The sequence below is a fragment of the Coturnix japonica genome, chromosome 4 (assembly GCF_054131305.1).
Source record: "Coturnix japonica strain WE chromosome 4, WE-NBRP24, whole genome shotgun sequence".
Lineage (NCBI taxonomy): Eukaryota > Metazoa > Chordata > Aves > Galliformes > Phasianidae > Coturnix > Coturnix japonica.
In genome coordinates, this window is record NC_140666.1 from 14,750,890 (window position 1) to 14,774,852 (window position 23,963).

Consider the following 23,963-nt stretch of genomic DNA (forward strand, 5'->3'; position numbering starts at 1 on the left):
AAACGAATGGACCCAACTGCTAGGTTCAAGCTGCAGTGCAGGGTTGGTGGATGTGGTTGGAGTGCCCATCAAGTACCATGTCATCTTTATGCTCTGGCACTAGTCCTTTCCTTTGTTGTCCCAGAAGGGAGCTGAACTGGCCTCAGAGAAAAGACCATCTAGAAGACTTCCACCTGAAGTAAAACTGTAATGCAAACCTGCTATTTTCTGGTTTTCTGCTTCAGGACAAATCTTCTTCTGTGTGATTTGTTTGTTTTTCCCCAAACCTCTCAGACCTCTGTTATTCTCCCATATCTAGTTTCTCTGATTCCATTCTGCACTTCAACCTGACTAAAATATGTTCTCAAAGGCTTTATATTAAATCCAGTAATCTGAGTTTTGCCTTTATCCCCTCACATCCTTTTCATAGACTAGATTGTTTTAGTTTGTTTTTGTTTTTTTTCCCCAGTAAAAATCCATGCTTTCTGGTCAATGAGATTAAACAAATTGACACAAAATAAAAGCTAATTAAATCATGTGATTATAAATTGTTTATCCTTAGAGAATTGCATATAAAAAAATGAAAATGAATTATGTCAAGATGCAGTCTGAATTACAATAAAGTATTGTAGCTTTTGGCTGCCAGTGGCCAGCTTCTGACTGAGTCAAGATGCACCTACATATCCTGCTTAGCTGCCTTTGAACAGCAGTTATGGATTAAGTCTGACAGTATGAAAATAAATGGCAGAGTGTAGCCGAAGCTAAGCATTTATCAAGTCTGTTGTGCTCTATGCAAGGCAAGTCTGATACAATTTAATAAGATAACAGAAAGCTTAACACTTTCTTCAGGTTGTCAAAATATGGATTTATGCTGTGTACCAATGTTGCTACTGTTAACTTGATGAATTTTAAACTATTTTCGATTCTGAGTTTAGCATCCAGAAGACTGTGGTACAATAGGAATGTTTTTCAGATGCAAAACCTGTCATATTTATGGTAGGAATATTCAAAGTTATCTGTTATTAATATTATAAAATCAAGGGAACTACAGGAAATGTTGGGATAATGTCTTCTCTCTCACTATATGTTAAATGGCACTTTTCATTCTCCAAATGTTTTGTTTCACAATTTAGGAAATAAATCTATGAATGCAGGAATTGAGAGATTGGTAATAAGCTAAGAGAACATTTTTGTTGCCATTTTTAAAATTGGATTCATTTAATTTAACCTGTGCAAACATGTTGTGTTTTCACTAATAAGGTTATTTTTCTGTCACTTGTTCAATATTCCCGCTGGTTATCAAAGTTGTGACTAAGACAACATCCCTGCCCTGCAGTGTTGTTGATTCTTTGTTGAAGAACCTTGTGAAAATTCGCAGTGAAGTACATACAAGCCTAACTGCTGATGGTAGCAGAAAGAGGAAATGTCAAAATTAGAAGTGTTTTTTGTCCACTTGTTTAATAAGTACTGGAAAAATATCAAGTCAAGAGTTAAATTAACCTATTAGACCATATAGAAGGAATTACCATGGCCTCTTAATGACTATTAAGCATACTTTTCAAAAGTTGTTTTGAATGAAATGGATTGATTTCTTGTGCTAGTCTATCTTTGTGTCCTAGCATGTCTTTAACATACACTACAGAAATATCTGTTCTTAAGACAGCAAAGACTTTGATAAATGTACTCCAATCAGGACTAATTTTTCTTACTAACTATCTATTGATTCTTATAATATCAACTGCCATGACTTGCATCATTTGTGAGAGTTCTTCCCTTTAATTTTAAAGGCCCTCTCCACAAACAATTCTGTTTCTCTCAGCATTCCCTACAGCTCCTTTTACTAGCCTCAGTTCATGAAGGACATTGCTCCACTCAGGCTATTCAATGAAGGACAAGGTCCAAAGCAGTTCTAGGCTCAGGCCTTTATACTAAGAAGAGTGAAATGGAGTAAGTAAGTGATAGACTTGAGCCCAGTTTTCTGATACCATACAGAATAGGAGGATATGTTTAATGTAGAGAAATACTTTTGGTCAGAGAGGAAAGGAATGGTTTTCCCTTGATCTGTTTCAGAGATGATCAAAGAACAGATTAAAAGGCTTGAAAGCTCTGTTCAGCCATCATTCAGCTGTGTGCTGTGTAATAATGCTGCCATGCTTCCCCCCTGCTTCACTGTCAAAGGGGTAGATAGCTCAACTTAGACAAGTTTTTTTCTTTTGTGATGACACTGCTTCCTTCACTGTTCACATGTTTTTGTTAACTCCATGTTTAATTTATGTTAGCAAGCAGCTGAAGTTATGAAATACTCTTGAGGATAGATGAATTGAGTGCCAAATAATAGGTGTAGAACTTCCATCTAAGTACTACCTTTTATGGTGGGGTAAGGGCAATTTTCCACACTGGGGCTAAAGCAAGAAAGTAAAGAAACAGAAGATTTTCAGTGAAGCAAAATTTATGCTATTTACCATATAGCTTTTCCTGTAGTAGTTCCAGTCTCAGGCAGGAAGGAGTAGACTGCTGTTAGGAGAGCACCAGAGAAATAACTTGGAAGCTAACATTATACAGAATAATAATTAGTTGAAGGGATACACAACAGTCATACCTTTAATCTCTTTAAGAATTGAAGCAGCTGAGAAGCTACTCTACATGCAGGTTTTGTACTGTCTTTTCCAATGTACGTTTAGTTAATCTGTTCTTTGCTTGACTTATTGGCTTATTGGCCTGCTAAAATGCTAGCCCCTGATTAAAATTAATAGAAGATGAATTTTCAGTGCTATTTCATATAATAAATTGCCCATAATAAAATCTTTAAGTTCTCTTACCACCAACTATTGTGCTGATTGCTTCTCTGGAGTTTGATGTACGAGACATGAGGCTATATTGCTAAAATCTTTTTTAATCAAAGGAAATGAAAATTATACTATTTCTAAATGTAATATTTGATTAAGTTTCAGAAATATTCCTAATTATTAAGAAGTTAGGTCAGATCTTCTACTTTAGCAGAAGTATCAATATGTCTTGCTAATGTGAGAGCAGATGATTTTCTTTTCCTTGTTGCATTTATGTAGATTCTGGAAACATTTATCATTTCACAGCTTCTCTTTTTAAAAATAGTATTCTATATATTAATTCGTTTGCATTGCAATGGTAGACACTTGAAACCAGTGGGACTGATAATTAAGGGAAAAAAATCATGCATTCAGTATTCTTTCTCTTTGCAGTCATTATGCAGTGGGCTGAAAAAACACCTCATCAGAATAGATGCTAAACTTTGTTTTATTTTATTTATTTATTTATTTTTTAACTGAAGACATTTCTTCAGAAGAATAAGGGTAGTGAAGTATTGGAACAGGTTGCCCAGAGGGGTGGTGGGTGGAAACATTCAAGGTCAGACTGGACGGGGCTCTGAGCAACCTGATCTTGCTGTAGGTGTCCCTGTTCATTGCAGGGGAGTTGCACTAGGTGACCTTCCAACTCAAATGATACTGTGATTCAAAGTCTGTAAAATCTGTAAGGAGATGAAAGCTGACAAAAGGTTGAGGGCAATAAGTAGTGAATAACAGTATTTCTCCAGATGAAAATTGCACCCTTTGGAACCCTTTTGCTGAATGGATATGGATACCAAACAGTGACTGTATTGCAGAGGAACTGTGTTAGATGACCTATAGTGGTTCCTTCCAACTGAAATGATTCATGTGAGCACGGTGAGGCAGTGGGTGATGCTTTTCAGCAGTGGTGACAGTGGGTCATCTCAGCTGGTGCAGACTTCTACAGGCACAGTATGTTCTTTGCTAGTAAAAATGCATAGCTAACAGTGGTGACTATGCTGAAAAAAAGAAATAGTGTTTTGTAGCTGAGAATTTGCTCTATCAAATAGTGTTAACATGTTCTTTCTATCATGTTTTCAATGGAAATAAATTGGAGGCATTTCTTTCTGAGTGATCTATGCACTTCATACCCTGAGTTCACTGGGACCATGGGCTAAATGCAACTGTGAGGATGGAGGCAGTGTACAGTTTTGAAACATAATGAATTAGTTACATCTTGTTTTGTATCAAGCTATATATATTATTTATTTTAAATTTTTTTTTTTATATTTTTTTCCCAGCAAAGAGACTAGAAAAGACAAAAGTGTTTAGGGTCTAATATGTCACTTGATGTCCTAATAAAAAATGAATATGAACAAATTTATACCTTTCCTGGTAAAAATGTGAGAAAAGCTTTTGGCAGGAAGTGAGTAGGTTAACAAACAGGAAGACTCAAGGGAAAAGTACAAGCTTTGGTGACGTGCACTTGTAACAAATGTTACAAAGCACATTTGCACATTAAGTGTATGAAATAGAACTTGCACTGTGTTTCCAGGTCACAGATCAGAAACCTGTAATCTCCTTAGAGAAGTGAGGAAAGGTGTAGAAGAAAAAAAAAACCAAAAAAATTAACGAAGGATGCTGTAATGACACTCCAGTGCTTTATGTTACATCCAAGATGGCAAAGGATTGAATGCAATATGATGTGTAATTCAGCGTAATATTCAACGTTACAGAAGTTGAATGATAAATTGGAACTGCACAGCATGGAGTAGAGTACAGTAGCCAACACTGAATGTTGGGAAGGGATCAAATATTGTATGAGATAATTATCTGAACAATTTTCAGGTGAATATAATGCACTGTTCAACTTATTGGGAAGTCAGATAATTTAAAGAGCATGTACTGGAAAAGTGAGGTAACAATGGGCTGGCAGTTAGATTTGAAAAGAAGAACAATATTAGGCTGAACTGGCACCTCACCATTTTGCTGAGCAGTGGCCTATTGTAAGTCACAGATTATAGTGGAGAAAAGAATAGAAATAGAGATAGTAGGGTATACAGAAAGCAAATAGTCATTTGGTCTATTAAGCGAGAGTCTAACTCAGTGCATGTAAGGGTGAAATCAATATGCTGTGATTCATAAATGTAAAGGCAATACAATGGAAGTACAAGATGATTTGATGATCATTTGGAAGACAGAAAGTTGTCCAGTAGTTTTAGCAGCAGATATGAGACATATAAAATAACAAAAATCTCAGAACCCTAATTTTTTTGGGGGCCATAACAGAAATTCCTTTTAAAAGGAGAATATATTAGACAGGTGTTGGATCCTTCACAGTCCTTGATTTCTCTTTAAATTTACTTGTCTCCTTTTGAGAAGAACTGGAATATTTATGTTTCCTCCCTAAAGAAATGAATCATGAAAAGGAGTGATTGTGATTTCTGTTGCTCACTTAACAGGAATGCCTTAAAACAGAAAACTGTAACCTTCCATCTCATAATTAATATCTTCAAAAGGATTTTGTATGCTCACATTAATTTTTCCTTTTTTTTTTTTTTTTCTTTTAACGCCGAAACACAAACTAAACATCAATACTGTGTATATTACCAGGGATTTTACTTCAGACTGATTCTAATCTGTTCCTTTGGAATAAAATCCCATTGATAGCTGATGCTCCACTGCACGAAGCAAAGCACTAAGCAGAGAAAGATCATCAATCTAGCTAGCTACCTATCTATATGTATATACACACACACACATATATTGGTTTCAATATATGTGATTAAAGCACATAAATTAATAAAGAGCTTGAGATTAAGTAAATCAAGAAATATACTATAGAGCTTGAGATCTTGAGCTACTCAGAATCTTTGAATCCCATTTTTATTCTTTACCTTAAAAAGTCATGATCTTCTCTTTGTTCCTTTCCTACTGGGCTGTCAGATCTGAATGAGAAAACATTCTAAATTGCAATAGCAGTTTAAATTACAGTAGCATTTGTATAGAATTATTATAAAAATGGCATACTGGCTCTTTGTTCTTCTGAATTTTTTTAATAATAATAATTACAATAATCACTTACACTGAAACATACAGTGGCCCTACTCACAGGTTAAGAAACCTGTTGTGCTAGTCACTACAATAATCAGAAAAAGATGCCCAAAGTTGTGTACCTAATGCAATTCAGCTGTTGGTATGTACAGAATTTGAAGCTGATAAATAGCTTAATTCACGTCATGGATCTATTTTGTATAGACACAATCTCACCTTTTCCAAGTTTACTGTGGGAACAGTAACAAAGTATTTTAATTTGGGATTAACAGTAAAATAACAAGAGATACGTCTGTCCTGGTTTTCTTTTGTTTGTGTGCACACACTTTCTTTCTCTCTTTTCCTCTTTGGAGAGATATTAAATCTTATGTTGCTCTTCCAAGTGGAAACCATAGGGCTAGAGCCAGCAGCATATAAGAAAAAGGTATCCTGAAAAAGGACAGAAAAAGAAAGAAAAAAAAAAAAAAAGGCTGAAAATGCTTTATATGTGTTTCTGTTGGACCTCTATATTGCGAAGAACACCACAAGGCAAAGAACAAATGTACTTGTCCCTAACTCCAGTAAACCAATGAACAAGCTGAGATCAGAAGTTAATCAGTGATGGCACTTGATGTATCAGTACTTCATGTGAAATGACGAGTTGCATGAAAGGCCATATCGGCACGTGACGGGAAGGTTATCTGTGATGTGACAGAAGAGAAATGCTCCTTGCAGAAGCATTTTGGATGGCTGTCCATAAAGAAAATCAGTACTCATAAGATCTGTAGAAGGGTGTTGAGCATGTAAGATTAAATCTGGACAAAATATATGGAATAAATATGGCCCAATGAGCACAGATATGGGAAGTCCAAGTCCAACTGGTGTCAAGGTAAGGGACCTCATCAAAGAATATCCAAGAGTGATTCTCCGAGCCCCATTAACACCTGATCCTCTTTCTGAGAAAGCTAAGTTGTAGATTCTTCTGGAAGAGAACTAACAAGAACGGAAAAGACAAGGATGGCAATACTGACCACAGAAATAACTCTAGGATATATTAAAAGGAAACTCGGGGGAAGGGGGCTTGACCAATGCAGTAGAGCTAAGGTATTATCTTGCTGGTTTTACACAAGTAACTAACTAGAATAGAAAGCTGAGAGATCTTCCTGCCACTTCCCTTCCCCGTATTGTCTCAGTAGAAGCTACCACTCTAGTCCCTCAAGTAATTGCCTGGAAAGTAAAATAACAGGAAATACGAGACTTAGCAAAGATAATGTTTCTAAAAGCTAATGAAGAGAGAGAAAAATAAATAAAATAGAATGCAAACCGAAGAATGACAAACCAGAGTTTTACACAAACACTGCAAATACCTGCTTCCTGTCATTGTAGGTCATCCTTCAGTGCTTCATCTTGATATGAATAGATCTCTCAAATAGTTAACTTAGATGAGGGAGGATTCAGATCAATCCTCCTCACTCCAGCCATGCCTCCTTCTAAATCAATAATGGTTGATGAATACTTCTGCTAAGCTCACAACATGGACACAATGGAAACCCTGCTCTTTCAGGAAGTGCCTTTGGAAGCCCTTTGGATAAGAGGTGCTTTACTGCTTCTCTGTGAAACCTTAGCAATGAAGCTGAATTCCTGATGATGCTGCCATTCTGCAGAAGCAGTGCTGTACTGGTAACCTGCAACTTCCTGCTCTTTGAGGATTTTAGCTATTTGAATTCTTTTCCAAATGAATTCAAATGCACACTCTATACAGCTTTCACCAATAAAAGCTTTTTTTTTTTTTTTAAGCTAGCTTCTGCTTTCAAAACACATCCAACTTTGTTTCTCAAAAATCTCTCTGATTAAAAAAAAAAAAAAAAAGTGACCTGATTATACTGAAGTTTTGTATGCAATGCAAGCTATCTGAATGAAAATTTAGTTGGGGGGTTCATGGTTTGCAAAAATTAGGAAAAGATAGGAAAAGATTTTTTTCCTTGCAGTGCACATAAATAATTGAAATCCCTAAAATGCAGTAAAAGAAAAATCCATTTTGTTAACTAGAAAGATGTGCTTATTTGTAAATTTAATCCTTTTTGATGTAGATATGCCTAGTAAAAGCTATGTCTGATTATAATCCACAGGAGCATTAACCATAATTAACAATATTTCGCAGGATACTTACTTATTTAAAGTAAACAAACAAACAAACACCCCAATAATTAATGATAAATATCACTCTATGATAACTGAAACCATAGTACTGAAATAAAGCTGAAGTTAAAAGCATACCACTCCAGAGTATGCAGTCAGGCTTGGCAGTTGGTTATAAGTACAGATTTATGGCTAGAAGGATGCGTTCTCCTTGAAGCTGTTTGTGCAACCTACTTATCAGAAGAAAGAGATTTCCTGGAGATTTCTTTTAATTAGCTGGAACAAGCCATTAGCAAAACAAGCAACTAAAACCATAAGTATATAAGCTATTAGTCTTCAAGCATAGTTTATACAAAAATAATAATTAAAAATATATCCTAAAATTCAATAAGGGAGTATCCAGGTTCAGCAATAACCATTTCTGCATGGACAACAATGTTTGTAAGAGCCCAGGAAGGGAAAAGATAGCAGTCTGTCCATGAAGATAACAAGCAGAGAGAACAAACTTGATCCATATTAATATGGTTTATGTCCCTTACTTCTTAAGCTCCTGAAAGGCTCCACTTACTTATCCTTGTGGTAATTAGCAGTAATCATCAGTGCCAATGATGTATTTGTACTAGGTTATTAATATGAAGAAATGTCCTTTCCAAAAAACTTGAATCAGATGAACTTTAAAGTTTAAAACATTGCTGATGTACTTCGTCTGTTTACTGGAGTAGCCACTTCCCAGTATGATTCAAATATGAATTGTGTGGTGCATTTTCAGGGGCTCACATGCAGTAATAGATCTGTTCCTTCTATTAACTGTAATGAGAATTGCATGATTCATTCTGCTCACACCAGGCTAAAATGTACCCCTGCGGTTCTGTACTATGTATATAGACTTGAATGAAGCTTTGTGTAATAAGATTTAAATTGTAATGAGTCATTATGTCAACCTTTTTTGCTGGTATTTTACATAGTAAGTCTACTGCATAGCGTGAGGTATGCAACGGCTGAAAATCCTAATAAGATAGCAGTGGATAGATTAAAAAAAAAAGTATATATATACATATATAAAATATACATATATATATATATATATAGTGTTTAAAGTTCTGACAAAATATGCCATAGTCACAGTTTTTAAAAGGTTGGTTATTTATGTGTGTATCACAGATGTTATCACCAGTCCAGAATCCAGTCACATTTAGATCTGTGTCCCTCTTTGCTTTTAGTAGAAAGTTATTTTTTTTTTGTTTATATGGGCTTGAGGTGATGTCAAAGTATTGTTTTTCAAGAATGTTTAAACATTCAGACACACAGAGTTTTCTAATAATCCTTTTATCTGCCTGAAGCTGAAATACCTTTCTTTCTTATAAGGAACTGGTACTGAGAGTTACTTATTAGTAACTAGATGCAGACATTGATTTCATTAAAAAATAAGTACGGTCCCAAAGAGCTTTTGACTTGTTTTTTTCTTAATTGCATGACATGTAGAATATAAACACAAACTGCTTTGCTCAGAACTGCGCTTCTTTAATTGCTTGAATTAATAGGATTCCTGGATCAGCATTTTCTCTCATTTTTGTTGTAGTGTATGCTGGTGGCAAAATGCCAAGGTATCTCTGAAACTTCCAAAGCTGGCTAGAGCTGGATGTGAGGTGGGGAAGTTATTTTTGTGTTCCACTAAAGAGAGTGTTAAAAAACCTCTAGCAAAGAACTTTAGTCTTACAATGACAAAGGAATGGCTATTTTGTGCAAAATCAACATCTTTCCTTCTTCCAGTGATTACCTACAAAGTTCTCAGGATATAGTACTCATAGATTTAAACAGGCAAATCTTTCTAATCTACTCAAAAAGTATGTGGCTTCCAAGCTTAGACTGTGTCTCTTTATTGTACAATCATGGAATACCTAGGGTTAGAAATAACCACTATGATCATATAGTCCAACCATCAACCCATCACCTCCCCAGCCACTAAACCACATCTGTCACAGTGTTAGCTTTTTATCCCCTTTTTGTAAGCTTTTTGAAGAAAGAAGTTAATACTACTCTTTAGGAAACATACATACACGTAGCCAGATAGGTGAGTGTGTATCTGCATTCATCCACAGAACACTGACTAGTTTCTAAACAGTGTTCCCTAAGTAAACAGCCAGTGCAACTCTTAACATCCTTCTCTCCTTCTGAATACTGTATGTCTCAGAATCTAGTATCATCAATCAAATCACTTAATACTACAACTGGGGGAAGTGGGAAGATTGACCAGCTTGACAAAGAAATGAGAAAGATAACTGAAGCTTAAAGTTTCTTACAACCTGTCATAGTGGTTCATATTACTCCAACATTTGCACTTTTGCCTCTTTTAAACAGGTTTTTACAAGGTAACCACCAGAAGAAGTGAAGTGAAAGCTACAGAACTGGCAGACATTATCAGTATCTAATAGCTGGTGTCCTTTCCTCTAGTTACATATGCTCTGTGAAATGATGTCAATGAACAGAAGACAACCAAGCCTGCTTTTTGTTTTCCTAACTCATCCTTACAATGTACCCTGTTTCACCTCCCAGCAAACTGGTAGGTATTTTAGGATTGTTTTACTTGTCTTCTTTGCTGGCAGCTCTTCCTGCACTCGTTAGTACATGAAAAGCTAATTGTGTTGAGCAGGTCTGTCTTGGCAAGCAACTCACAAATTATATGGGAATCCCAGAGAAGCCCAGCACCAGACATCATTAATTCTAGTCTTAGTAGGTAAGTTTTTCGCAGGTGAATGATATGCTTTGCTTCTTACCAGAAAATACACTACAGATTTCTAAATAAGCCTTTTCATTGTTGTATCAAGGTATATGAAAAATATTCTCATAAGCAACTAGAAATCAGTCAGAAATTTTTGTGTAAAATTTAGAGAAAAATAGATTAATATAGTAGAGAATCACAATCTAGAGGCTCAATATCCAGCTTGTTAGCTATGCTTCTTTTTGGTTTTTATTTTTTCTTTTTTCCTCTCTCTATTTTTATGTGTATCTTAATTCAGGAGCACACACAGAGTACTATCTACTTCCCTTGCATAACTAGTTTAAAAAAGAACAAAAAATAAAAAAGCCAAAACATAGCACTGCAGACTCACCATTTTTGCCTGATAGGATCATAAATTATTTAAGGTTTCCTCATCTTCAGAATGCCCAGTTGAATGCACTGAAATATTCGGAGACTGGAACCTAAAAGATTATACCGATGATTCAATAATTCTTGCCAACAACAGAAATAAAAATCTCTTATTTTTTCTTAATATTTTAAATATGGAGAATTCATTTTTCCCTTTCAGTTTTTCACACTTTATCAACATACTGTTCAAGACACATCAGTGCTAAAGGAAATAAACATATAGCTGAAATGCATATATATGTCATCAGTTCATTTGTATCTTCCTTGGAAAATGCTTTTATTTTTTACTCTGCTCTCTGCAATTGGAAAAACAATATTGCCTTATGTGGGCACTAACAATTAAGTCTGGCATTCTTTTGTTAAGTTGGTTTTGTGCTTTTTTTTTTTTTTTCTTTTTCTTTTTTCCTTATTACTAGCTCTTTTCTTGGTGCTCACAGGAGAACTTTGCTAAGCTGAATACGCAGGGTTCCTTTTCAACACTACTATTGATTTTCTTTTGTCTTTTAACAGACAGCAACCCATACCCAACATGAAAAAAATAAAAGAAAAATAACAAGCAGGTAGTACTCAAACAGCAAAATCAACATTCTTATTCTTCATTTAATGACTAATGTGAGCAAGGCAAGATACAGCAGCACTCCAACAGAACAGAAGAGTGTTCTTTATTCCCCAAGTATCAGTGATATGGTCAATAGTTAAATCCAATAAATGGTAGTTTTTCCCCCCTTCTTGAACCTAAAAATTAAGAAATGAGAGCTCTACAGCTCTTCTTACCTGAGCAGGCTTTTCTATGTACATGTGTTACTTCACTGACATTCCCTTTCAAAAACAGCTGCAGGTACATTTACCTGGAGGGTAAAGAGAGAGAATCCTACTCGTGACTTAGCATTGCCACATAGTTTAAGTATGCACAATATGGATTTGAAGATGGATCTCTATCCTTTGTGTATAACCTGGCAGGTGTACAAGTATCAACATGTCATAGCATTTTTGTGTAAACCCTTGTGAAAGTTCTGTGCTTTGTGAGATACAGATCTAGGAGAACCAACATGCAGAAGTGCTTAACAGAAAATAGCAGGGCTGAAGAGAAGATACACACATGCTAAGAAACAGTGTTTAAATTCTTCTAAGGTTTGATAAGAGGAGGCTGATGGTCCAACTGAACCTGCAAAAACTGACAGAACTCCAAATTGTACTTAACTTGTTCAAAGCAACTGGTACCCAGGAAGGTGGAGACTACCCTACCTACAGGCCACTCTACCAGTTGGCCTCCATCTGTTATTCCATGCACATAACTGTGAGTGACCCTATGAGAGTGTGTGTGTCTGAACTGTATGTGGATATATCTGGTGTGAATTATTAATTATTATAAAGCTGTGGCTAATAATGAAAGCTTGAGTATAATCATAATATAAATATATGCGAACTTAATTAGTAAAAGGTGTTTTAAGAAATATAGGTTGTGATCTGTCTCCCCAGTTTGATCACCTACCAGAGAAAATGGTACCTCTAATAATGAAATTTCCTTTCTGCTTGGAAAAAGTAAAGAGATAAACCACTGAATGCAGTGTGCTTGGTAGCTGCAGAGAGGACTCTCCCCCTTTCATCTAAATGTTGAACAGTAGCTTTATTTCCTGAGCATACCCATCCATTATCTTCTACTGGCAATAAACACCTTGTAATTTCTTTTTAGTAAGATCTTTATGAGCCTTCAGTTCACGTTAAGTTTAAAAGGGTCATATTCCTTTGTTTTGACAGTGCAAAGGATTCTGGTTTACTTTTAGCTGTTTTTAAACCTTAACTGGAGCCAGAAGGCTGGATCATCAGTAGACATAATGTATTATCATTAACTTCATGAGGCAATTTCTCATGTACAATTTTGCTAGTGCAGACATTCTAGCTTTTAGTTTAATTGAATTTGTTGATAAATCTGTCGTGACATGCTTTCTATATACAATCTTTCTACAGAAAAAAAATATATATTTTTTACAGAATAAAATCCAGTTCATTTGTGGGATTGGAGAAAAAGCTCATATACAGTTTAATCACATATTTAACTGGTTTCTAATAAGCAGAAGAAATTACTTAAGTTAGTTCTCTCTTCATTTATAATTTTCCCATTAACAATTGCCTATTTTTCAACGAGAAACAAACCCTGTGCTGAGATGACACATTTCAGCAAATGTTTTCTTTAAATATTACCAAATTTGTCATCATTGAAAAAGGAATAATTTTCATTTCATCAATGAGGACAGTAAACAAATGCACTATTGCCTGCGGTGTCTCTGTATTAGAATTTCAGTTTCTGCACTTGTCCCCAAGGCCAAGGAGCACGACTTTATGTTGCCAACGTGCTGTGTTTCATCAGGTTGTGTCTTAGTATATACATGTTACTTTAGATCTAAGTAGATGTGACAGAAGGTAACAGACTATACTGTGGTGCTGCAGTGTCAGCCTGCACACCAGAAAGATTAGAAAATACAGTGCTGTAAGCAGGTTGACTGGAAAGCAGAAAGCAAACATAGCCAACATCTAGTTTTTTTTGACATGAAGTCAAATAATTGGAGCACACATGCTCCTTCATTGCAAAAAAAAAAAAACACAAAAAAACGCAAAACAAACAAACAAAAAAAAGCAGAAAACAAAAACAACCACCTTGTTACTGCCATGAGAATAACAGTTTGCTTTTCCTTTTGCTTTGGCAGCAAGTGATTATCACCTTCAATTGAACTGAAGGAGACAGCGAGGCAGACTCACATACATTGTAAGTACAGGGAAAAGGAAGCAGTGACTGCGCACTACTGGATTTAACACATTTTATTACTGTATGGTGTAATAATATATTTTTTTCCTTCTCCAAACTTCTGCTTTTGCTATTGTTTTCCAGCTAAGGAGGAATATTTGTTTGTATATGAGAAGTCTACTGCCTCCAACTGGCCTATTTTTCACAATATTGCTTATTACAATGCTACATTTTGAATCTCTTTGACCACAATGTAAGATGTTCTACTTAAAGCTTTCTTGATGTTATTGCTCTGAGAGAATTTACTTTAGTAGCCCTAAAAGCCATTCCAGGAATAAGACTTGATCCTACACTCAATTACCTGTCCACATTCCATCAAACATCTGAAAAGAGGTTAAACAAAATAGAAGGACAACCAGGCCTTAGATTAGACAGTAAATGTTCTCTGGAAATTGACTTTCTTCTTTCCCCTTAACGCAGCAAAAATGCCAGCATGCATCTTGGCAGTATCAAAACTAGCTTCACTTTCATGACTGCCATTCTGTTTTACAAACTCAATTATCAATCATTTTAATTTCACTGTAATTTATATTAAAAATAAAAATGAAGAGGAGGACTCATACATTAGAAGAAGATGCAAGACCATGCAGTCATGCAGAACAACAGTGTCCTTAAAAGTGATTAAAACCATTCAGTGGGAGAAGGGAAATAAAATTAGGTCATCTTAAAGTCCTATTTTATTTTCATTGTCAATTGGCTTTTGAGAATCATCAGTCCTATCCAACCATCATAACCCCTCTCTCATTTGACTAAACATTATTTTTGTAAATAAACACTTACCTTTGGAAATTTTTACCTAGCCAGCTTCTCAGAAATTTTCAGTGAAATGTCTAATTTGCATCATTCAGTAACACGGAGTAATAGTCAGTGAGTTACCATGCCTTCTTATGTTACTAAATGACATAAAAAGTATTATGAAAGATGAGGCATTTGACCATGAACTTGGTGACTGTGGCCATCTGAGTACTTAGGACAACTTGTAACTAAATTTTAGCATAGCCGGAAACAGAAATGGAAGATAATCTTTTGATAGCAGTTGTTCAGCTAGGTACACCCATGTGCATTTATTAGCATGCTAGTGCATATGACAGTACAAGAGTTGGGGAGAGAAAGCATAAGTGCCAAAGTGGAAATGCAGTGAATAGCCCTAAGGGTTAAAGCGTATCAGATCCTTACAGCAAATGACCCAGGCTCACTTTCAGTTACTGGAAAAATACATATGGTACTTTTATGAAGTAGCTCTCTATGAGGTTTCAAAAAAAAAAAAGAAGAGGATTCTTTAATTATTATATTGTACAGTGACAATACTGGAAAGATGGTAATTGTAAATACCCAAAAGGTTATTTACAGGAAAAACTCACCCAATGGAAGCCTACGGTCTGTGGGGAACCACTGAGGCAATCTCCACTGAAGAGCAATCTCCAAAAGATGCTGCCTTGGTGGTGGTCAGCCCTTAAATGAGGTCTAAAGGGGAATGGAGTCAAGCTCCACCCCTTCCAGGAGCACAGCTAAATTACTCTCACCTGTGCTCCCACAGCTGACCCAACACTTGCCTCAGCTGATTAATCAAAGGTTCAGGCTGTGATTACCAATTTTCCATACACATATATATACATATATATATATCTATTTTAAACTCACTGCAGAATCAGGCTTGCTTACTTTATTTTTTAATTACTCCTCCTTATATCTGAAACACCTTCTATGAGAAATCCTACGCAGTTCTATACTTCACAATGACTCTGGGATTTTTACTTTTAACATCTTGTCATCTGTATAACAGGAGCTTGTTTGTTCTTCCCTCTGCAGCTATACAATGGCTTCATTTCATTTTTGAAAGAGTATAAGAAAATACCCAGGCCTCAAGACAAAAATGTTCAAAGCTGAGTTTTTGATCATTTAAACATCAATAACTCTGGCTGCACACAAACTATTCACAATCCTTTCACAGAGTTGGCAGAAAGCAAAGAGCCATTTTTCACAGTACTGCTAACAATTAAGCCTCTTGTCTCCTACAGGCAAGCTCACGCCTTTGGATGCTTCCTGTCCCAAACAGATTTGGTCACTGCCAGCCTCAAATGGGAACCAATAATGACTTGCATGCACTGATCTCACTTATGTGGTTGCTGGAATTGTTACTTAAATTCTTAATGTAAGAATATAGACTATCCTGGAGAAAGCATGAACTTCATAGGGGAGAAACACAGAATAATGTTTTCTTCTTTAGAAGTAAGGATCACTTCTTCCAGCCCTTAAACTATGGAAAAAGGTTTGCCTAGGATAAAGCTGTTAACTGACTCCATTTATTACTCCATAGTAGTAGGCATTACTATCATCTGGGTATGTGCAAGACCAATCCTAATCAACAATTTTGCAGGAACAGGTAGCTTATGGTCCAAATGGCAAGAAATCGAATCTACATCCTTACTGAATCGAAAATTAAGAAATACTTGTAGATGAAGATTTCAGTTTCATTTTTTCTCTGTATAGAAAGTTTCTTCCCCTCTACAAGGAGCAGAGAGCAGATTTCCCCAAGCCTGAAAGATTATGTTCAGGCCTTGGAACATAGCCTGGAGAAAGAAAGTCTGCAGAACACCATACTGAACATGTCCACTGGGCAAGTGTCTGCACATTTTCATGGAGATTCAGTCACTTACTTCACTAATATAAAAGTCAGAGTGAACAGTTTGTTTCTTCTTTCTGAACACTTTTATCTTTGGAAGATTTTGTAACCAACTATATTTCAACTTTCCAATAATCAGACCTTCTTACATAATTGTTTGGACCTTTACATAGCAAATCAAACTTCTCTTAAGATTTTGATGGAAGAAGTTGATTCATATGTGGCAGGGATAGTCTGAGCTCACAATATTTGGTAAATTCAGTTCAGTGAGAATTAGGTGCAGTCTTTATCCAGCATTCCAACACGTAATGAAGAAAACCATTAGCATCAGCAAGGGTGAAGAGAGAGAGTCCTAAAAAGATGTTTCTTGTTCATTGGTTTCACTTAAAAAATACAGAAAAACACAAATATTCCACCTAGTACTTTTTTTCTCTCCTGTAAGCTGTTTCTATTTCTCCACTTCTAAAACAAAGAGCTGCAAACTGGAATAAACTCTCTGAGTTCATTTCCTAATGTTGCATTTTTGTCCAGTGAATGTCAACACGTATCCATTCATTTCCACCATTAACTTGGTGACACCATGTAGCAGAAATCTAATGAGACTTCTTCCAAACTATTTCACTCTCTTATTCTCCGCTAATGTATCCAAACAGACTAACTGGAACTCACATAGAGTGTTACAGGCATTTTAGTATCATATATATATTTGTAGGTAAAATTCATACAAATACTGGCAATAAAAAATACCAAGAGCTTTGGGTTTAATTTGATGGCAGAAATAGAAATCAGAAACTGTTTAATACCTTCAAAAGCCACTGTTAATTGGCTTATTAGTCAGAGAGTGAGGAAATAATTTTTTCAGCCATCATTTTAAGTGAGAGCACTAAGTTATGCAAAATAACCTTGAGAATCAAATAATTAGACAAATAGTATACAAAGCCAGTAATGATGTATGACCATCAGCAAACAGCAAATGTATGAAGAATGGAACAATATTATTCTTTTAATACTGTTTAGCTGCAAAGAATCCCTGTGTATCCCTTGGATTAATTGTTTTTTCAAGTTATTACATTCAATCAAATGTATAAGAAAGCAAACCATTGATTTACTGCTGTCAAGGAGTACTTAGTGTAGCAGTTTAAACAAAGCATGGCTGTCTCCATATATAATTCATGTTTATTATGAATGTAAAGGAGAAGAAAAATGCTACAGAAGTACGTGTAGGCTCAGCTATGTAAATTCCTGTTGTTTTCTCAATGTAATAAATACAGTGTTTACCTGTGGAAATAATCAAACAGATTTCCTGCACTGAATAGGTACTTTCCAGAAGTCAATGTTAAAAACATTCTCCAAACACTGACTGCTTCATTCCGAAGCAAATCACTTGTTCTATAAAAGCTGTCTGGATTTACTGGTTTATTCTTAATGTGCTTGGTACATTTGCATCACAAATCTTCAATTGGATCTAAAAACATGTTTTGGGTTACTTTTTTTTTTTTTTTTTTTTTTTTTTGAGGGATAGTACTGATTTAAGGAATGCAACATAAGAATGCAACATAGTTCAGTATTCTCCCACCCCCCCACCCCTTCTTGAAACCTTGTTCTTGCTTTATTGAGCTTTTTGTCATTCAAGTAGCGTTTAGATATAAAAAGGGCATTCAGATCCTGTCACTCTCAAAAACCTGAATGTTCGGTTGAGTTATATTTTGGATTTAGGCTAGTAATATATCAGTGGTTATGTCAAGTCGTCTTTGAAATGCTGAACTTCTGGTTCAGTCAGTTTCATTAGATGTTGTTTTCTCCTTTCCCAGCTGTGAGCACCACATTACAGCAATGAGCTCACTCGCTCTCTCCCGTAACAGGAGTTTGTAATGCCTTCAGTGGATACCCCCTACTTTTCTCTTATCCTAATAAAAAATGGAAAATCACTCGGGCTTTGTTCCTCAATTACATATTCACCATGTTAACTCTGACATGGGAAAAGTAAAGTTCTAGGTGTACATTTCTAATTAAAATACCATTCCAATTACTAACTCGAAATCAGAATCCTACTGTGTAGTGGTTTATTACAAAATGTATCTGAACAAAGAAACACAGCCCTCCACCTCCTTTTTATTTTTCTTGTCTCTTCAGCAAAATAATAAGCTCAGAACACCAAACTAATCAGAAATAGCATATCAGAGTGAATGAGAGCATGTCTAAGTCCCCCGAAGGCATAATAATGATAGTGCTTGTTAAGGTCACTATTTTAATTTCAAACTACAGCAGCAACTCTTTAAAAAAATAAATTCACAACCAAGAACTTAGTATTAGCACAGTGTCACAGCATATTTACAGATGTTACATCATGTCTGAGTACTGACAATAACCCCAGAGTGAATAGCTTCAATTGCCTAAATACAGGAACTCATTTAGACCACAGAGAACAATCAACCAGAAATCATAAATACTCAGGATAACAGAAGCCACCAATCATCATCCAATTACCTGTGTAGATAGGCTGTATGCTTTTAGAGAGAAAGTTGCTATGTTAATTCTTGTCTGTTTCTTTGCCTGTAAGGTCTTCAAAAAATAATAAATCTGATCTTGAAATAAATAAGGTTTCAACTTCTCTTATACTTTATTATAATTCTTAGCAGATTAGACTTGGTAAGACTCTTAGCATTTTAAATCTTAAAATACAGTCTTTAAATAAGCTTGTCTTTGCTGACCTGTCACCTCTAAGTTATTTGCAGAGAACTTTGATTAAGTAGCATTAACTAAGTCTCTTCCTTAAATGATTTGGAAAAATGTAACTTTAAATAGGTCATTTAAAAAAAAAAAAAAAAAAAGAGAAAAAGCATCAAAAACTTTCTGCACTACTTTCCTCATCTCTTCCCCACAGTCTGCCTCAATAGGTAAAGCTCTGTCTGCATTTGCAAGGGGTTGCAGACCTTACTACTAACAAAAACAAGGTGTTGAGTCAAACAGGTTCCGTTTGAGACCTCAAAGCTTTCAGTGTGGAACCTCTGCCTACTGGCAATAACGTATTTTATATGGAACATATCTTTCTCACTCCTAACTCCTATAATCTCTGTAAATTTTAGAGCTCTGTAGAACATACTCAGTGCTCCCTGCAATCCTCTTTCATTAGTGACTTAGGTAGCCTTTTTCAGGTATAGGTCATGGCAGAGATTTTACCTACCTTTATTCTCACTTGCCCTTAGGAAAATGCCATTGTACCAAAACAGATCAACAGGTTGTTGCATAACACCAACAAGAGTTTTAAATGTCTTCTGTTTCTATAGCTTGTTAATGGTCTACAAAAGATGTTTGAAATTAAATTAATCTGCAAAACTAGTCTGGCCAGCCTATGAAGCACATCTCTTTTGAATCCTGTTTTTTAGTATGCTAGAAAAAGCTTAAGGGGCAGAGCACTATTTTGCTTTCTCACATTCTCATTTTTGACAGAGGCATTCAAATATAAACAACTCTTTATTTTTCAAATTGCAAGTAAATTCTGGGCTTTGGCCTTGGTCAGGATTCTGAACATTTTAGTCAAGTCCCTTTCAATATTTAGTTGTCATTAACAGACTTCAACCTCTACTACAAACAGCAAATAGTCACAGAAGTTTATAAAGCAGTATGTGAAATTAGGCTCTGTCTCTGACAAACTGGCAACCTAGTACTGAAAAACTTTCTTGATAATCAGTGGCCTTCCATAGTCCCAGAACCTCCAGAGAAGTACATGTTACTAAGGGAAGATAATAATTCCACAATTTCATTAGAAAATGCATTTCTTTTACCTTTGAGAACTGCATATACAGCTAAAAGTTGCCATTTCTGTTTACGTGGCCAGTATATCACATTTCATTCTGTTGGTTGTGTATTGGGAAGTAACCTACAGCAGAAGTGAAATGACTGCATGTATTTACTTTCCAATAAAAACACCCTTCTAGAAACATTTTCAGCTGACCTTTTTTGGTCCTGTTAACTAGGGAAGGAGCTGTTAGCGAGATTGGTTTAGATGCTATAATTGCTTAAACATGACATTTAGGATTCTCTCAGAGGTGAGATGCAATAAGGCACCTTTTCCCAATCAGTGAGCAATGGCTTACATGTCTTGCCATTCTATTTATCCTCAGCTGTTTCTAAATACAGCTTGTATGTTAGTACCTCTGTAGAGAATGCAGCAAAATTTCAGCCTGTAGGAAGCTTGAGCTGTTAAGAAGATGAGCACAGCACTAATAAAATCTAAACACTTATAGTCAAATCTTGTTTCTGATGCTGCTAAATGGGAACTTACAGCTTAACATAATAGGCAATTTAGCATATAAATGTGCCCCATAAAAGCAGGATGTTGGCAGCGCAGAACTATAAATGTTAACCTTTGGGCAAGCTGTTACAAATGTGCTACAGGCTCTTGCAATTTTAATGAACTTGTTTGTACATACAACATTTTGTACTAAACACTAGGGATAACACACACGCCCAATGATGAACACCTTTAGAAATTCAGACTTGTGGGAGTATATCAAGAAACACTGGGCTACAATGTTACCTTCTTTTGAAGAGAAAAGCCTTGCCGTTCTGAAGCTATATCCTAGTCATCTGTTATCAGTCGTTTGGGTCAGAAGGCAACGTTTCCCCTCAGAAGTGTGGCTGGGAAACAATGCGTAACACTCCTAACAGTGTTAGAAAAGGCATATTTGTAACTCAGAGGGTTTGTCATTAAAACTTGTACCCTAGATATGTATAGACATTAATGAATGCCATTTTCGCAAATCACTGTTTTTGGTAAGTTTCTGGAAAGGCAGAAGACATTTTAAAAGTAGGAAATCTGTACTAACTGCAAACCAGTTATCAGGCTAAAATATCAGGCTAAAAGCGGCTAATGGTTGTGTTATGTTCTAGAAGACACTTGTAACCTTTTGCTGAAGGTAGTCTGGGTTTGATGAATCACTGTCTAAGTACCTCCAAATCAGATGAACCTGGAGAACAACCAGACTAAGTTGCTCTCTTTAGGGGGAAGCATTTGCACACATTTTCCACAAGCTTTGCTGCCTGTTAACACATTAAGTACAATTCACCTTGGTAGCAAATATGTTTTCAGATCAAGCCTCTCATATCATTTGTCTTTGTACGCCACTTGATTCTAAAGTAGAATTATTCATAACTATTGTTTCAAGCTAGATGTGAGAAAGATTAATGATAGAAAAAATAGATCGTATTCACTCCTAACCAAATTCACTGCCAAACTTTTCCACTTTATGCCCTGTGATCGCCTCAGCAAAATATCAAATTTTCAGTTCACGTTCACACTGTTTAATAACATGATGTCTTCTGAAACATGCATATCTAACAATGGTTTTACCTTCTCATTCTTTAATATAAGCACTCACAAACCTGTATTTGCTATGAGTTTTTTTTCTTTAGTCACCAACCTTATCTGCCAGCAAAGTATGGATCTAGATAATTCATACAGAGCAGCAAAGGTACTTAAGAATTTCTTCTCACAATTTCTTTCATTTCCTCATTATGAATATATGTATGGATATATGTGCACACATAGGTAACAATCTGGAGGGAGGGGAGTAAAGTCATTGATAGTTTCCAATTATGTGGCACAGCCAACCAGAAAAGCTCTTCCAGCACTGTGCTTTCATATGCAGAACAGTGTATCCAATTTGAATCCTAGAATATTAATAAATAAATAAATATCTGCGTAATGTTTTCTTATATCTTTTACTTACAGACTCAGAATAACAGTTTTATGTGTCTCTCAATGTACAGTCCTCCATGACTTCAGGACAATCCTTACACATCTCATTCCAATCCAGATCTTCTAGAAAAAAGTGCTGAAGTTCTCAAAAAGTGGAATTATTATTATTATTTTAATTTTACTATAATAAAGTCACAAGGTAATTTCTCCTAATTCAAGCAAGAAAACAGTGAGAAATCATCTTCCATACCCATCCATGTAATACTCGAAAAAGAAGCTACAGTTCAAAACTTTACATTGCTTTAGAATTCACTGGCTGATTTGTAGCAGCTTTGCTTGTAGAGTTCCATTTCTTTGCAGCATTCATTACCTGCAAGTGAGAAAACTTGTTTCTCTTGGGAAAAGAACCCATCCACCAGACTCCAATTTATCTGAGCCAAGACCAGGAGATCTACACTGGCATAAGAATCATAGAACGGCTTAGGATGTATGTGACCTTAAAGATCATCCAGTTCCAACTCCCTGCCATAGGCAGGGCTGCCAACCACTACCAGGCTGCCCAGGGCTCCATCCAACCTGGCCTTGAATGTCTTTTGGGACAGGGCACACACAACATCTCATTCCAGCCCCTCACCATTCTCCAAGTAAAAAATTTCTACCTTCCTAACATCTAACCTGTCTTCTTTTTAGTTTAATGTCATTCCCCTTTTCTGCTGCAGATAATTAATTTTTAAAATATTTTTTTTTCTTTACTTAAAGAGCAAAATCTTAGTTACGATTCAAATCCTCTAACACTAGGGGGGAAAAAAGTAAGATAAATATTAGGATTATGTCCAATAATGTTGCTTTTTATTGTTGGTCTCAGTGACAGCACACAAACCTGAAATACATCAAATATAAAAATAAGCAAGAATAAACTGAAAATACAGCAGTTTTGTTTCCTTAAATAGTTGTAATGGAAATTGCTGTCCTACTAGTTGGCTAAGAATTAGCTTTCTTAGCTGGCTTTCCAACTACATTTTTTCATAGTATGAAGAGTTACCCTGAAGGAAAATCCTTGGGGTTGCTCTTTCTTTTTCACCTCATTGCCTATTATGATCCCTTGGAAAATAATAATTAAGAAAAAAAAGCTCAGTACTACTGTGGCTCCACTTATGGCAAAAGACAGAATCAGGACAGGAGTACATTTCTCATTGCTCCCATTAGTCTTGTGGAAGATGTTCGCTGTCAATAGAAGTTGAAGGTACACCAAGCATAAAGACCCTCAGACAAAGATCATGATAAACACAGCTTCTTGTAGCCTTTCTGCCTCTGACCTTCCTAAGTGTGATTAGTATGTCACGTAAAGGGAAAAAAAAAACAACAAAAAACAAAACAAAACAAAAAAAACATTTGCCATATTTTTCATTTACTGGTTTAGGAAACTCAGCACTTTCTTGCCATATCAGATCTGTAGCAATTGCATTATTCTTGTGTGAAAATGTCAGGTGATCTGAAATACAAGTTTGCTTTTTGGCCCATCTTACTGCAGTATCTAAGCCATGTCTGTTTCTTTCCTGTATGCCACAGTTCATTTGTGTCTATCACGTTATTTGCATGTATGCTTTCATACCAAACTGCAGAATGAAGTCTGTTCAGTAGACTACACCCTGAATGACATACAACCACTGAGTTACTGACATGACTTCTTGCATCGGTGATAGCATTCAGTGCATCAACTGTATTTCTGAATT

At 35.8% G+C, this 23,963-nt stretch overlaps 2 long non-coding RNA genes across 5 annotated transcripts in view; one reads left to right on the forward strand and one right to left on the reverse strand.

The window, feature by feature from the left end:
• Positions 1-23,963, forward strand: part of LOC107312749 (uncharacterized) — a 314,604-nt gene that overhangs the window by 261,349 nt on the left and 29,292 nt on the right. For 2 of the 4 annotated variants that reach the window (XR_014945149.1, XR_014945152.1), the window contains 2 exons: positions 10,407-10,515; positions 13,809-13,867. This is a non-coding gene — a long non-coding RNA (uncharacterized LOC107312749). Of the gene's footprint in view, positions 1-10,313; positions 10,516-12,234; positions 12,401-13,808; positions 13,868-23,963 lie in introns of those variants that run through there. The other 2 variants (XR_014945151.1, XR_014945150.1) reach the window with 2 other exon arrangements.
• Positions 6,148-11,953, reverse strand: LOC107312747 (uncharacterized). Its single transcript, XR_001554601.2, has 3 exons — positions 11,878-11,953; positions 11,066-11,156; positions 6,148-6,266 (listed from the first exon to the last, which is right to left on the reverse strand). It is a non-coding gene; the product is annotated as an uncharacterized LOC107312747 (long non-coding RNA).